A 14,485-nucleotide genomic window follows, 5' to 3' on the forward strand; every position below is an offset into this window, starting at 1 on the left:
AAAAACAGAATGACAACGCTACATCAGGAGGACCATGGTCACCTCCCTCTGCCTCCTCTGCACTATCCTGGGACCAGAGATCCATCACCCATGACTGGAGCCTGCCTATTAGGAGCCAGCTGCTTCCACCCCATGTGTTTATCTAAGCAAGTACTTTCCAGCCTGTACAAGTCTCCTTGGGAGCAGCACCAAGGACGATTTTGACCTTGTTATGTTTTCAGTAGTGCATTAGCATCCATCCCTGTGACTAGAAACTCAGGCAGCTAGCTGTCTTGCTGGCTCCCTCTTTCCCCCTTTATAGAAAGCAGGCTCCATGGAAAAAATCAGAGTGGTTGACTTTGGCAGGGAGAGGTGGGGAAAGACTGTCTGGGAAGGGGCACAAGGGAACTGTCTGGGTGAAAGTAATGCACTACCTTAATATGGGTTTGGACTGCACAAGTGGATACTTTTGTTAAAACTCAAAATCAAGTCTTAAGATCTATGCACTTCATGCACATAAATCTTATATCACAAGAAAAAATTACAGAGTTAATTCTTGCTGATGCTATGCATAATACAATATAGTAATGTCAGCATGTTGAGGCCTGTACTTTTCTCCTTACTGCATCAACAAAAATGAGTTCATGGACAGCTAGAGGGCTGAATAGGTAGATAAGAGACAGGGCAAGCAAAGTAAAATGTTAACGATAGAATGGAGATAGCAGACATGCGGCATTTGCACACCATTTTTTCACCTAAGCTATATGTTTAAAAATTCTGGATGCTAAAATCCTGGAGAGAAAAAGAAATCAACGTACAGTCTCAGGCCCAGTGCTAAATGAATGATGAATGAAAGGGATTGCCGGGCCAGCTTCCAGGGACCTCCTCCACCCCTAATCACTTTAATTTTTTTGGAGTTGCAGTCTCCGTCTCCTCCCCAAACATAGAATGGCCTATATTATTTAAGTATGCAGCTTCTAGTATGAACTTCACAGGTTCAGCTTCAAGTACTTTGCCTAATCTAGAATAAAAGAATATTAACTAAGTCTCTTGCGTTATGATCACCAGAAGCTGACTCTGCATTTAGCAAATGGGGAAGTTATGAGAAGGATACGGGGAAGCTTACCCTGTTGAAGGGAGGTTTGGAGACCAGGCACGGAACACATAGACATCTGCTCCAGAGGGTCAGAAGCAGGAAATGCATTGTCACCCCCAGAGACTGATGCTATAACGAAAGGACTACAATCATTAATGGAATTTCAGCATCCTGCTCATAATCTACATGAACTTGCTCTCCCTTTAGACTGCATCCAACAGAGAAAGGTCATTGCCAAGTAGAAATCCGGGTGCTGCCACCAATGGAGATGGAGATGGGTGCTGAAAAGCCCAAGAACAAAACCATAACCAAAGATCATATGCACTCAAATTCTTATGTCATCCTTAACAATTAAATATTTTATCATTTACTGACTACCTTCTGTTTTCCTTTGTAAGATTTATTTATTTATTTATTTGAAATAATCACAGACAGAAGGAGAGACAGAGAGGGAGACACACACACACACAGAGGAAGAGAAAGAAAGAGAAAGAGAGAGAGAGAGAGAGAGAGAGAGAGAGAGAGAGACTCTTCCATCTACTGTTTTTACTCCCCGAATGGCTGCAAAGGCCAGGGGTAGACCAAGCCAAAGTCAGGAGCCAGGAGCTTCCTCTGGATCTCCCACATGGGTGCAAGGCCCCAAGCACTTGGGCTATCTTCCACTGCTTTCCCAGGCCATCAGGAGGGAGCTGGATTGGAAGTGGAGCAGCCAGAATTGGGACTGGTGCCCACAGGGGATGCAGGCATCCCAAGTGGCTGCTTAATCCACTGCACCACAACACTGGTACTTAACTTTTGTTTTTTCATTTCCATCTGTATCTCCTGTTTTGACAACCAACTTTGTCTGATAGTCCTAAAATTTCCACCAAAATTACATTTCTCCTCTAAGCCCGAGAATCCAAACTTTCACCAGGAAGTCTGGTCCCACCTACCCATACTACTGCTGACTAGAGATTTAACACTTCCTCAGCTCACCTTCATCCTACGTGGGTGCATCGAAACCTACAACACTTTCCAAGTTCGCATCTATCTCCTGATTGGGAAGCTCTCCTCCGGACATGGTAATGAGTAGCCGAGGTCCACCTTGGCTGTCCAACACAACAGGGCAGAGGCTGAGCCCAAGGAACTCACCTGACTCCCCCTAGCGCCACTCTCTCTAGAACCAGAGCAGTTAACACGTGCTCTGGGATGACCACGCCTTAGGAGAGCTGCTACCCAAATACACGAGAGTCATGAACACCGGAAAGCAGGGTAAGGCACGTGGAACAGGCGCGTTTGAAAGAACTAACCATTTCAGCAGGAGTTTTCTAGTAGGGAACGGGGACTTGGCTCCGGTGCTGCACACGGGGGCCATCCGTGCTTATGCGAGTAGGGAGAAAGCCCGGAGCCAGGGCTGACACACTAGCACAGTTGTTGCTCATGCCTCTGGGGTATCATGGAGCACACCCAGGAGGGATCAGCCCTCCAGCGTGGGAGGCCTGTGGCCAGAGGGAATCGTTCTTTCCGTGGTCCCCCCAGCCCTGGGTTTTCAGGGTGTCTTCACACCACTGGCTCCACTGTGAAAGGGCCACACCCATTAGCAGATAGCGACCTGGGGGGTTTCCATCGCCACTTGATTTTTCCAAGTTCTGATTCATTTTCTCCAGAGAATTTTCTCCTCATTTTTTCTGGTTCCAGGGACTGCAGCTGCTTTATTTGGCTATGTTTGCCCTTAAATATGGAATATTAATTGTGTTAAGAATCTACAGCTGCCTATTCATATTTGGAACATTTTCATTGTAGTTCTGGCTTCATAAATTATTAATTGTTTGAGTTTTGGAAACCCATTCAAACTTCTATAAATTGTGGTTTCTTCACCTATAAAAAAATTACCAAAATCATGCTATCTATATTAGAATTACTTTGGGCCACTCAACTACAGGCATCTACTATGTTTCTGATAAAGTGCCGCAGGTTTACATGTATATTAAATATATTAACATTTTTCAAACATATTTTTAAAAGATATTTGGCCTGCCAGTTATGACACCAGAAAAGATTCCCATACCCCACATCAGAGTACCTAAGTTTGGTACCTGCTTCTGGCTCTCAATTCCAGCTTCCTGCCAACACAGATCCTGGGAGGCAACAGGTGATGGCTTCAGTAACTGGGTTCCTGCTGCCCATGTGAAAGACCTGGGCTGAGTTTCCAGCCCCCAGCTTTGGTCCAGCCCAGCCTCAGCAGATGTAGGTATTTGAAATAGTAAACCAGTCAATGGGAGCATGCTCTCTCACTCTCTTGTTCCTTCTCTCTCAAAAAACATGAAAAGATTAAGTATAATGATTCTAATAAGAGTACCTAAATATTATAGTTTTTAAATGAAAAGAAACTCAAAAATAAAAATAAAAATCACCCATAACCTCATCATAGTATGAATTTTGGAAAATTTACCTTTTTATTATGAATGTATTTGCAAAGACACATAACAAAATTAAGATCAGAAACACATGCAATTTTGTAAACTCCACTTTCTACTTTACAATATGTTACAAATATAGGTGTGTGGGCCAGCGCAGCGGCTCACTAGGCTAATCCTCCGCCTTGCGGCGCCGGCACACCAGGTTCTAGTCCCGGTCAGGGTGCTGGATTCTGTCCCGGTTGCCCCTCTTCCAGGCCAGCTCTCTGCTGTGGCCAGGGAGTGCAGAGGAGGATGGCCCAAGTCCTTGGACCCTGCACCCCAATGGGAGACCAGGAGAAGCACCTGGCTCCAGCCATCAGATCAGCGCGGTGCGCCGGCCTCAGCGCGCCAGCCACGCCATTGGAGGGTGAACCAATGGAAAAGGAAGACCTTTCTCTCTGTCTCTCTCTCTGTCCACTCTGCCTGTCAAAAAAACAAACAAACAAACAAACAAACAAACATAGGTGTGTGAAAGTTTGGAAAATGTGAAATGTATAGCAGATTTTTCCTATTAGTATAATTTTAGTAATTTTACTATTGATCCAGCAAAATTTATTAATTTTCCTAGGATAGTGATTAATTATAAGATTATATTTCCATTCTTAACAATCAGTAATGTACAAAAAGAAAACAAGTCAAAACATACAGAATGCTGACAGCCTAACAGTCTAATGTCTCTGAAAAGGACTTGCAGATGGGGATATGTTAAAGTACTGTGCTCTTGGTCTGGTGTCTGGCACAGTGGTTAAGATGCCGGCTCTGTGGCGCAGCGGGTTAAAGCCTGACCTGAAGCGCCCCAGCATCCGTTAAGGGCACCGGTTCTAGTCCCGGCTGCTCCACTTCAATCCAGCTCTCTGCTGTGGCCTGGGAAAGCAGTAGAAGATGGCCCAGGTCCTTAGGCCCCTGCACCCAAGTGGGAGACCCGGAAGAAGCTCCTGGCTCCTGGCTTTGGATTGGCGCAGCTCCAGCCATTGCGGCCATCTGGGGAGTGAACCAGTGGATGGAAGACCTCTCTCCCTGTCTCTACCTCTCTCTGTAACTCTGACTTTCAAATAAAATAAAATAAATCTTAAAAAAAAAATCCATCACTGGAGACACCACACCCTATATCAGAGTGCCAGCTCCACTCTCAATTCTAGTTTTCTACTAATGTGTACCCTGGGAGGCAGCAATGATGCCTCAAGTAGTTGGGCCCCTGTTCCTAAAGTGGGAAACCTGGATTGTGTTCCTAGCTCCTGGCTTTAGCTTGGTTCAGCTCCAAAAGTTGCAGGAATTTCAGGAGTGAAATAATAGAAGACTGAAATTCTCTGTGTGTGTGTATATGTGTGTGTGTGTCCTTTCCTCCTTCCCTCCTTGTCAAATAAATGAAATATGTAAATAAAAAAATTAAGTATTGTGCTCTAATGAATAGGAGCCAGGGTTTTGTAGGCAGATCTACTTGGGTTTGAATTCAAGCTCAGCCTCTCTGTTTTCCTGTCCATAAACAAAACAAAATATAGTTCTTACTCTAAAATAATTTTTCTTCATCTAATACTTAAAATACTGACACTTTGAGGAAAATAATGCATAGTACCTATCACTAAATCATTACTACATGTATTAAACTTGGATCATGGCTATTTAAATAATAAAAATGCTCTTTTAAAAATACCAAACATGCTACGGCTTTCATGATCTAAGGACGTAACCTATTAGTCAACTGCCACAAAACTGTCTTCCTCCTTCACCTAGATAGAAAATTGGACCATTAAAATCTTTCCTATCACCATTTTCCTGGTAGAATCAGTGAAAATACATGATAAGAGGTTTCACAAAAAGAGTAACTATAATCTTATTGCAATAATTATAAATGTACAAGTCGCATATTAAGAAACGAGGCATGGGGGCCGGCGCTGTGGTATGGCAGGTAAAGCTGCCACCTGCAGTGCTGGCATCCCATATGAGTGCTGGTTTGAGTCCCGGCTGCTCCTCTTCCGATCCAGCTCTCTGCTATGGCCTGGGAAAGCAGTAGAAGATGGCCCAAGTCCTTGGGTCCCTGCACCCGCATGGGAGATCCAGAAGAAGCTCCTGGCTCCTGGCTTCGAATTGGCGCAGCTCCGGCCTTTACAGCCAATTGGGGAGTGAACCGGTGGATGGAAGTTCGTTCTTTCTCTCTCTCTCTCTCTTTCTCTGTCTCTGCCTCTCCTTCTTTCTCTGTGTAACTGACTTTCAAATAAATAAATAATCTTTAAAATAAAGCTAGTCATGGAAATATGTGTTAGTATGATAACTCATACATTATGATAAATTATCATAAAATTATGTTATAAATTTTTTACCAGTTATGTTATTAAAGGAAAGCAAAGTCAAGAGCTCCTGCGCTGGCAACTGCCCCATAAAATACAGTCAAAGATACAAAAGTGCTATAGTAGTATAGAAAGCGACTTAATAGTGTGCAGAGAATCACCAAAACTCCATTTCCAGGATTCTTTTCTAACAAAAATAATTTATTGTAGAACCTTTATCACAAATATGATTATTTTATATATTTATGTTAGTCAAAAAATATAGATATCTGACAACATGAAAATAAAGAAATATTAGTATATGCTTTCAAGGTAACATATAATCATTAAAATATGTTTAAACTGTGTTTCTAATAACATTAAAATGCAAACTCAACCTTAGTGCATGGGCCTGCTGTGATTTGGTTTGGTTTCTCATGCTTAAATATAGAGGCGTCCACTCAGAGCGTACTTTTGCCCACAATCAAAGTGTGTAGCAAATCCTGACTCTTGCATTCTTTGCATCAAGACTGAACCTCCAGGCCGGTGCCGCGGCTCAATAGGCTAATCCTCCGCCTTGCGGCGCCGGCACATCGGGTTCTAGTCCCGGTCGGTGCACCGGATTCTGTCCCGGTTGCCCCTCTTCCAGGCCAGCTCTCTGCTGTGGCCCGGAGTGCAGTGGAGGATGGCCCAGGTCCTTGGGTCCTGCACCCCATGGGAGACCAGGAAAAGCACCTGGCTCCTGGCTGCTGCCATCGGATCAGCGCGGTGCGCCGGCCACAGCGCGCCAGCCGTGGCGGCCATTGGAGGGTGAACCAACGGCACCCTTTCTCTCTGTCTCTCTCTCTCACTGTCCACTCTGCCTGTCAAAAAATAAATAAATAAAAATAAAAAAAAAAATAAGACTGAACCTCCAGCTCAGACACCCTGAAGTGTACTGTCTCGTAGCATGGCTCTAGGTCTCTGACAATAGTCAGAGATGGGCAGCCGTCTGAAGTTTTATCTTGCTCAGGTATGTGGCTTGGGAGGCTTCCCTGCACCTTCCACGTTCTTTTCATTTCTTCCCTGACAAACAACCTCTCACTGAAGGCAGATGCATGTGTTGGGAAACGACCCATCTCCAGACTTCTCCCCTTCAGTCCATGTGACTGCCAGGTTGCCATTGCAGAAAACAAACAAACGAAAAACCCAGACACCTGGTTGGTATAGGAGTTGCAGAGGAAGGAAAGTCTATTGGATGCCCTTACAAACGGATGGATATATATGAGGTGGGACAATGGCATTTTTTTTGGCTGGTGAATTTTCTGTCTCTCAGAGCTGAGGCTGGATAGGAAAGGAAGTAAAAATCTCTTGTTTTTATCCTGCCATGTGCTATGGCCTTAGTAAGGATGCATGGGTGTGTGGTTCACGATCTTTCTATTTCCACCCAGACACTGCAGCTGGGAGCATTCTCTTCTATTCTCTGGTATCTGATCTCCTGCTATCCATAGTTTTCAAGGTCTTCATTTATTTAGCTTTATTTGGTTTTAAGGCCCATATTTAGTTATTTTTGTATATCATTAATAACCTAATGCAATCCCAGTAAAGGATACATCATGCACTGAGGTTTTTTTTAACTTTTATTTAATAAATATAAATTTCCAAAGTACAACTTTTGCATTATAGCGGCTTTTTCCCCCAAAACCTCCCGCCTACCCTCAACCTTCCTATCTCCCACTCCCTCTCCCATCCCACTCTTCATCAAGATTCATTTTCAATTATTTTTATATACAGAAGATCAGTTTAGTATATACTAAGTAAAGATTTCAACAGTTTGCACCTACACAGAAACACAAAGTATAAAGTACTGTTTGAGTACTAGTTATACCATTAATTCACATAGTACAACACATTAAGGATAGAGATCCTACATGAGGAGTAAGTGCACAGTGACTCCTGTTGTTGACTTAACAAATTGACACTCTTGTTTATGGCATCAGTAATCACCCTAGGCTCTTGTCATGAGTTGCCAAGGCTATGGAAGCCTCTTGAGTTCGCCACCTCTGACCTTATTTAAACAAGGTCATAGTCAAAGTGGAAGTTCTCTCTTCCCTTCAGAGAAAGGTACCTCCTTCTTTGATGGCCCGTTCTCTCCGCTGGAATCTAAGTCACAGAGATCTTTCATTTAGGTTTTCTTTTCTTTTCTTTCCTTTCTTTTTTTTTTTTTTGGCTTTCCACATGCACTGAGTTTTAAAAGCAAATTTGGGCCGGCGCCGTGGCTCTCTAGGCTAATCCTCTGCCTTGCGGCGCTGGCACACTGGGTCTAGTCCCGGTCCGGGCGCCGGATTCTGTCCCGGTTGCCCCTCTTCCAGGCCAGCTCTCTGCTGTGGCCAGGGAGTACAGTGGAGGATGGCCCAAGTGCTTGGGCCCTGCACCCCATGGGAGACCAGGAGAAGCACCTGGCTCCTGCCTTCGGATCAGCGTGGTGCGCCGGCCACAGCGCACCAGCCGTGGTGGCCATTGGAGGTTGAACCAACGGCAAAAGGAAGACCTTTCTCTCTGTCTCTCTCTCACTGTCCACTCTGCCTGTCAAAAAATTTAAAAAATCAATAAATAAATAAATTAAAAATTAAAAAAAAGCAAATTTGGTAATGCCAACTCTGAACAGGCATTGTCAAACAATTGCCATTACCTAGCAATGTTTGAAACATTGTGATCACACATTACTAAGCTGCTAAGAAGATCTGATTGTAAATAAATTGTTCTATTCCTTTGGAAATTCAACACATATCACTTTGTTTAATTTCATAACTTCTTTTCACAAAAACTATCTGGAATTCTGCTATTCTCGTCCATTTCACTAGACAGACGATTGTAAGGAAAATTTAACTGAGATGATTAGAGAAACAGGTAATATAAAAGGAGAAAAATAATTTTGCTTAGCTTGATTTTTAAATGATGTCATCAGCTGAATCTGATTCATTTGCTTTAGGACGAAAGTATCCACTGAACTGCCCAGCTGTGAGGAACATGACGATCAGTGAGCCTCTAGCCCCGACCACAGAGAGCGGCCTCACCTCAGGTCTCCCCCTTCTCAGGGCAGGCTGAGAATTGGCCATTCAATGGCCAGGGGAGATGAAAGACTCAATCATTAATTTGCATAGTATGGGTCCAGGAACCACAATAAATTAAAAAAAAAAAAAAGAAGAAAAGGGGTACAAAATGGAGAAATAAAGGTAGAGAATAAAATAATAACAGGCGATAGGATTAATCACAGTACATTCTAGAAAGTCTTATACACCTGATAGCAGTGGGCTACACATTTGAGTTTAACACAAAATGTGCCCTCTGAATCAGTAATGAATACATGAGTAAATAAACTACAATAAGATACATTAAAAACTACAAAAATAATTAGAAATATAGTAAATTTGAAGATTTGAATTGACCAGTAATGATTCCGGTTGTAAAGATAATCTTGCAAATTTTCTTCCCAAAATAATTCACGAACTTGATGCAATTCTAATCAAAATTCCAAAAAGCTTCGAAATTGAAAAAATTCCTGAAGTTAACTTGAAAGAGAAAACAGGCAGGAAGAGCTACAATATTTTGAACTACAAGAATAAGGAGGGGGAATTGCATTACCAGATTTTAAATGCAATGCAACAATATTATTCTTAATATAACGGGAGATGTGGCGGAAAGACACGTTGCAATGGTACTAAATGATGAGACAAACAGATCCGAGTGTACATTAGAATTTAGTACAGATGTCAGTGAGTAGGCGTGGCTGGTGTTTGGCATAGCAGTGACGACACTGCTTGGGATGTGCCCACATCCCGTATCCTAGTGCCTGAGAGTGAATCTGAGCCCTGCTCCAGATTCCAGCTCCCAGCAACTGCACCCTGGGAGCCAACAGGTGATGCCTCAGCTGGCTGGGTTCTTGCCACCCCCACGGGAGACCCAGACTGAGCTCTGGGCTCCTGCTCTCAGCTTGGCCTCACCTTGACTATTGCAGACATCTGGGGGGTGGACCAGCAGATGGGACGGCTCTCCATCTCTCACTTTGTTTTCCTTTCTCTCTCTCTCTTAAATACATTAAATAAATACATTTGAATTGCTAATTATTTACTATTTCTCATGATTCCAAAACTTTGATAGGGCTCAGAATATACATTTTATTTGTGCCTAACACTGTGGGCTAGAGATTCCAAGATGGCTTTGATCACACGTCTACTGCCTCAACTGAAGTGTATGGAGTGGACAGGGATGGATGAACCTCTCTGTGTTTCTGTCTTCCTCCGTCTCCATTCATTCTCCACAGTGGACTCTTATTCAGTAATCTAGTGTGAGTGTTTTTACATGATAGCTGATCCCAAGAGAGTGAAAACGGAAGCTCCCCAGCCTGTTAGGGGCCATAAGTAGCATGGCAGAATTACAGCTGCATCGTACCGACCAAAGCACCAGCCCAGATTCAAGGAAAAGACAAATGGATGGTAAGTTCTTAGTCGAAGGAGTGTTCTGTCCCTACAAGGATGGGGGGTGGGGGGTGGGGGACTGCTCAGGCCCACCTCTGAGACAACATGCCAGAATAAAGGCTGTTACCGTGACAGTAGACACACATGCATGCCCAGGCACTGCTGGTCTTACAGACTAATCACACCAAAAATTCCCTTGCAGAAAACAGAGAAGAATGTTTTCCAAATCATTATATGATTCTTATATAACCATGATTCCAAAAGCAAACTAAACTACTACCAGAACAAGCCAGTTTTTACTTTCAAACATAAATTTAATAGATCCTAGATAAAATACAAAATTGAATCCAGTGACATACAAAATAGATATAATGAATAATACATTAAGCCTAATTTCACTTGGGTTCACATCAGAAAACCTAATTAGTGTAATTCAATCACATTAACGAAATAAAAAAGGAAAGAGGTGAACATTTTAATGGATGAAGGAAACAGATTTTTATCATTCAAAAAATAATTCATGATTTTAAAGAACTCTTAGTCAATAAAAATGAAAGCAAGAGTGGGCATTTCTTTGGCCTGGTAGGTAAGGCACTGGTCGCAATGTCTATATTTCATATCACAGTGCCGGAGTTTGAGTCTCAGTTCTAATCCTGATTTCAGCTTCCAGTTAACGCACATCCTGGGAGACAGCAGGTAACGGCTCAAGTAGCTGGGTCTCCGCTACCCATGTGGGAGACCTGGATTGAGTTCCAGCTCCAAGCTTCAGCTTGGTCCAGCCCTGGCTGTTGCAGGGATCTAGGGAATCAACCAATGATGGGAGCTCGCTCGCTCTCTCTTTCTCTCTCCCTCCCTCTCTCTCCCTCCCTTTCTCTCTCTCTCTATCCCTCCTTCTCTCTCTCCATTTCAAATAAAATAAAATGAAATAATTTTTCCAAAAGTGAGTTTCCCTAACCCGACTAAGAGAATCTACAGAAAACTTAAAACAAACAGCCTTTACAGCAGGAACATAAGGGCATCCCCAATCAGTGCCCTGTTCAACACTGTACCAGAAGCCCTATCCAGAGGAGGAAGGGAAGATAAGCTGCACTCAAGCCAGAGAGAAACAGAACAACAATTATCCACTGATAACATTGTCTTTCAATTAGAGCTCCAAGAAATTGTCAAATAAACTGCTAGAGCAAGCATGACTTTTTAGGAAGATTGTTGGGTAAGGCTTACCATATAAAATCAATTGTATTCACATACACTAATAATCCAGTTAAGTCGATAGAGATTATTCAAAAAGAAGATAACATAAAATTTACTTTTGCTAAATTGAAAATAAAGCATCTTAATCCAAAATAAATTCTTATGAATTAATGTTACCACTTTAAAAAATGAAGCATTTGACTCTGGCCTCAGAATCAGCCCTTAAGGCATGTGGATCCAGCTGAAAAGCCCATGAGAGTATTTCAGGCATGGAAAGCCAAAACACTCTGGCAAAAAAAAAAAAAAAAAAAAAAAGACCTAAATGAAAGATCTCTGCGTGTGAGATCCCAGTGGAAAGAACAGGTCATCAAAGAAGGAGGTACCTTTCTCTGAAGGGAGGAAAGAACTTCCACTTTGACTACGACCTTGTCTAAATATGATCAGAGTCGGTGAACTCAAAAGGCTTCCATAGCCTTGGCAACTCATGACAAGAGCCTAGGGTGATTACTGATGCCATAAACAAGAGTGTCAATTTGTTAAGTCAACAACAGGAGTCACTGTGCACTTACTCCTCATGTAGGATCTCTGTCCTTAATGTGCTGTACAGTGTGATTTAATGCTATAACTAGTGCTCAAACAGTATTTTTCACTTTGTGTTTCTATGTGGGTGCAAACTGTTTAAATCTTAATATATGCTAAAGAGAATTGAAAATGAATCTTGATGTGAATGGAAGGGGAGAGGGAGCGGGAAAGGGGAGGGTTGCGGGTGGGAGGGAAGTTATGGGGGGGAAGCCATTGTACTCCATAAGCTGTACTTTGGAAATTTATATTCATTAAATAAAAGTTTAAAAAAATGAAGCATTTGGACTATTAGAAATTTTGGGTGAGTGTTTAGGTAAGTGCAAGATTTTCCAAGGGTAAAAGCTATAAAAGGAGTCATAAAGCAAATAATTGATAAATTAGACTCCATAAAGTATGTTAAGTAACATTAATGAACTAGAAAACAGCCATAAATCGGACAATGTTAATAGCTTTAACATAGAAAGCACACTTAGAAATCTTAAAATCCACTGGAAAAACACTAATGCTCAAATAGATATGTTAGCAAAGAAATGTGAGCAAATAAAAAGCCCATGGAAGAAAACATCACTAATAAACAGTGCAAGAAAATTTATTTTCTCCATAATAAAATAATTCTTTATTAAAATGGTGGTGCCACATTACTACTTTTCAACCAGCAAATAAAAAATAATAACCCACAAAAGGTAATTTGTGTGTTCTGAGACAGAACCTCTCTTTCACACCATGTTGTTAGGAATTTAAGTTCACAACCATTTTCTAGGCAACGTTTATCTAGCACAACGTGACGGTATCTAATGCTTGACCCACACTAATTCTCTATGTATGCCTTCCTGAGAAGTGAGAGAGAGAGATGCCCTCAACTTATGATGGAGTTACAGTCCAATGAGCCCATTGTAAGTCGAGAGGCATTTACGACACCAGAAGCAAGAGACATAAATGCGCATTAGATAAACATATTGAGATGCCAAAACATGACATTCAAAAAACACTGGCCACACAGCATCAGTTGTCCTCCCTGTAAACGGGTGGCTGCTGGGGAGCTGCTGCTGCTGCCACCCCACTTTGCAAGAGAGTACGATGAGGCAGATTGTCAGCTTTGGAAAAGATCAAAATTCGGAATCCAAAGTATAGGGTTTCTACTGAGTGCATATCCCTTGTGCATCATCATGACATTGTTTAATCATAAATCACTACATCACAAGTCAGGGAACACCTGTATATATATATGAAGTTATTCCCAACAGTCTATGAAAACACTAAATACCAACAAATGTGAAGTGGTCCAAGGATTTCAAGTTTTTCATATATTGAGAACCCTTCTTCAAGGAGAAATTTGTGCAGATGTCTAATATAGAAATGAATAAAACATGGAGCTGCTCTGTTTGAAAAGTGAAAGAGGAGCCTGGAGCCAATCATTTCAATGACCCCCATCCCAATTCCTGCTTATCCCCAGCCCTGTGTTGGACCCAACACACTTGTGTCTAAGAATCCCCAAGACAACACGGAAAACTGGGGAAAAAAAACTACTATATAATATTAAAAGACTACTGAATTCATGCTTTGAGAAATGAATAATCATGGAAGCAAAAGTTCAAGATATCACATAACAATTAATACACAAACCACATGTGTATGAACTCAACCACATACAGATATGTATGGAAGGATCCAGTGGTTATCTTTGTTTTGTTCTTTATAGGTGCCCGTACTTTTCCATATGTCTTCTTCAGACCATATATTCCTTTCATAATGGGGAGCAATGGGAAATCATTAACAAGTAGAGTTTTCATTCAGGCCCATTAATTCATGCTACAATGATGATATGCTGCAATAGAAAAAAGGTATCTTAGAAATTTAAAGAAAATTTTATTAGAAACAGCTAAGGAGTGCTCCAATCACCTACCTCTGGGACATTTATCTTCAGTGTTTTTCAGAGCACATCTGAAATCTATTAGAGCCCCCAACTGGCTTTGGGAAACCTCTGTGTGCCTCCAGCCATTGCCACAGCAAATTGCCTCAGCTGTGGTCAAAATCAAAATTTTTCAGTTGCCTTGGTTGACCTAGAAATGTTTTATGTAATGGCCATTATCTGGAAGGGAAACAGTTGTTAGAAAATAAATCCTTTTATTTAAAAAAAAAAAAAACACTTCATTTTGCTAAAGTGGTGCCAAGAAATATTCTTCATCATTTATACATGCAAGAAGAAAAAAAAAACAAATATTTAGTAAATAAATGGAATCTCCAAAATAAATCCAAAGAAAAATCACTGTTAATCAATGTCTGGAGATATGAGATGAGGGGTCGTTTGACTTTTAATCTTCGAATACCAGAAATAACTCTGAGTGGGACTTTTATTTTCTTTCCTTCTTCCATTTAGTAAGCACTCATGGGTCCATAACCTGAAGCTATTGTTCCAGGAACTGGAAGCAGAAATTCATGCCCAGTGGAGGTAAGGATGCAGGCAGGAACATAAAGAAA

General features: G+C 41.7%; 1 long non-coding RNA gene across 1 annotated transcript; it reads right to left on the reverse strand.

Moving 5' to 3' along the window:
• Positions 1-12,595: 12,595 nt before the first annotated feature.
• LOC138847449 (uncharacterized) lies at positions 12,596-14,096 on the reverse strand. Its single transcript, XR_011385286.2, has 2 exons — positions 13,911-14,096; positions 12,596-13,832 (listed from the first exon to the last, which is right to left on the reverse strand). It is a non-coding gene; the product is annotated as an uncharacterized LOC138847449 (long non-coding RNA).
• Positions 14,097-14,485: the final 389 nt, after the last annotated feature.

Source organism: Oryctolagus cuniculus, chromosome 1, assembly GCF_051225735.1.
Source record: "Oryctolagus cuniculus isolate XC-2025 breed Fujian yellow rabbit chromosome 1, ASM5122573v1, whole genome shotgun sequence".
NCBI classification, from domain to species: Eukaryota; Metazoa; Chordata; class Mammalia; order Lagomorpha; family Leporidae; genus Oryctolagus; species Oryctolagus cuniculus.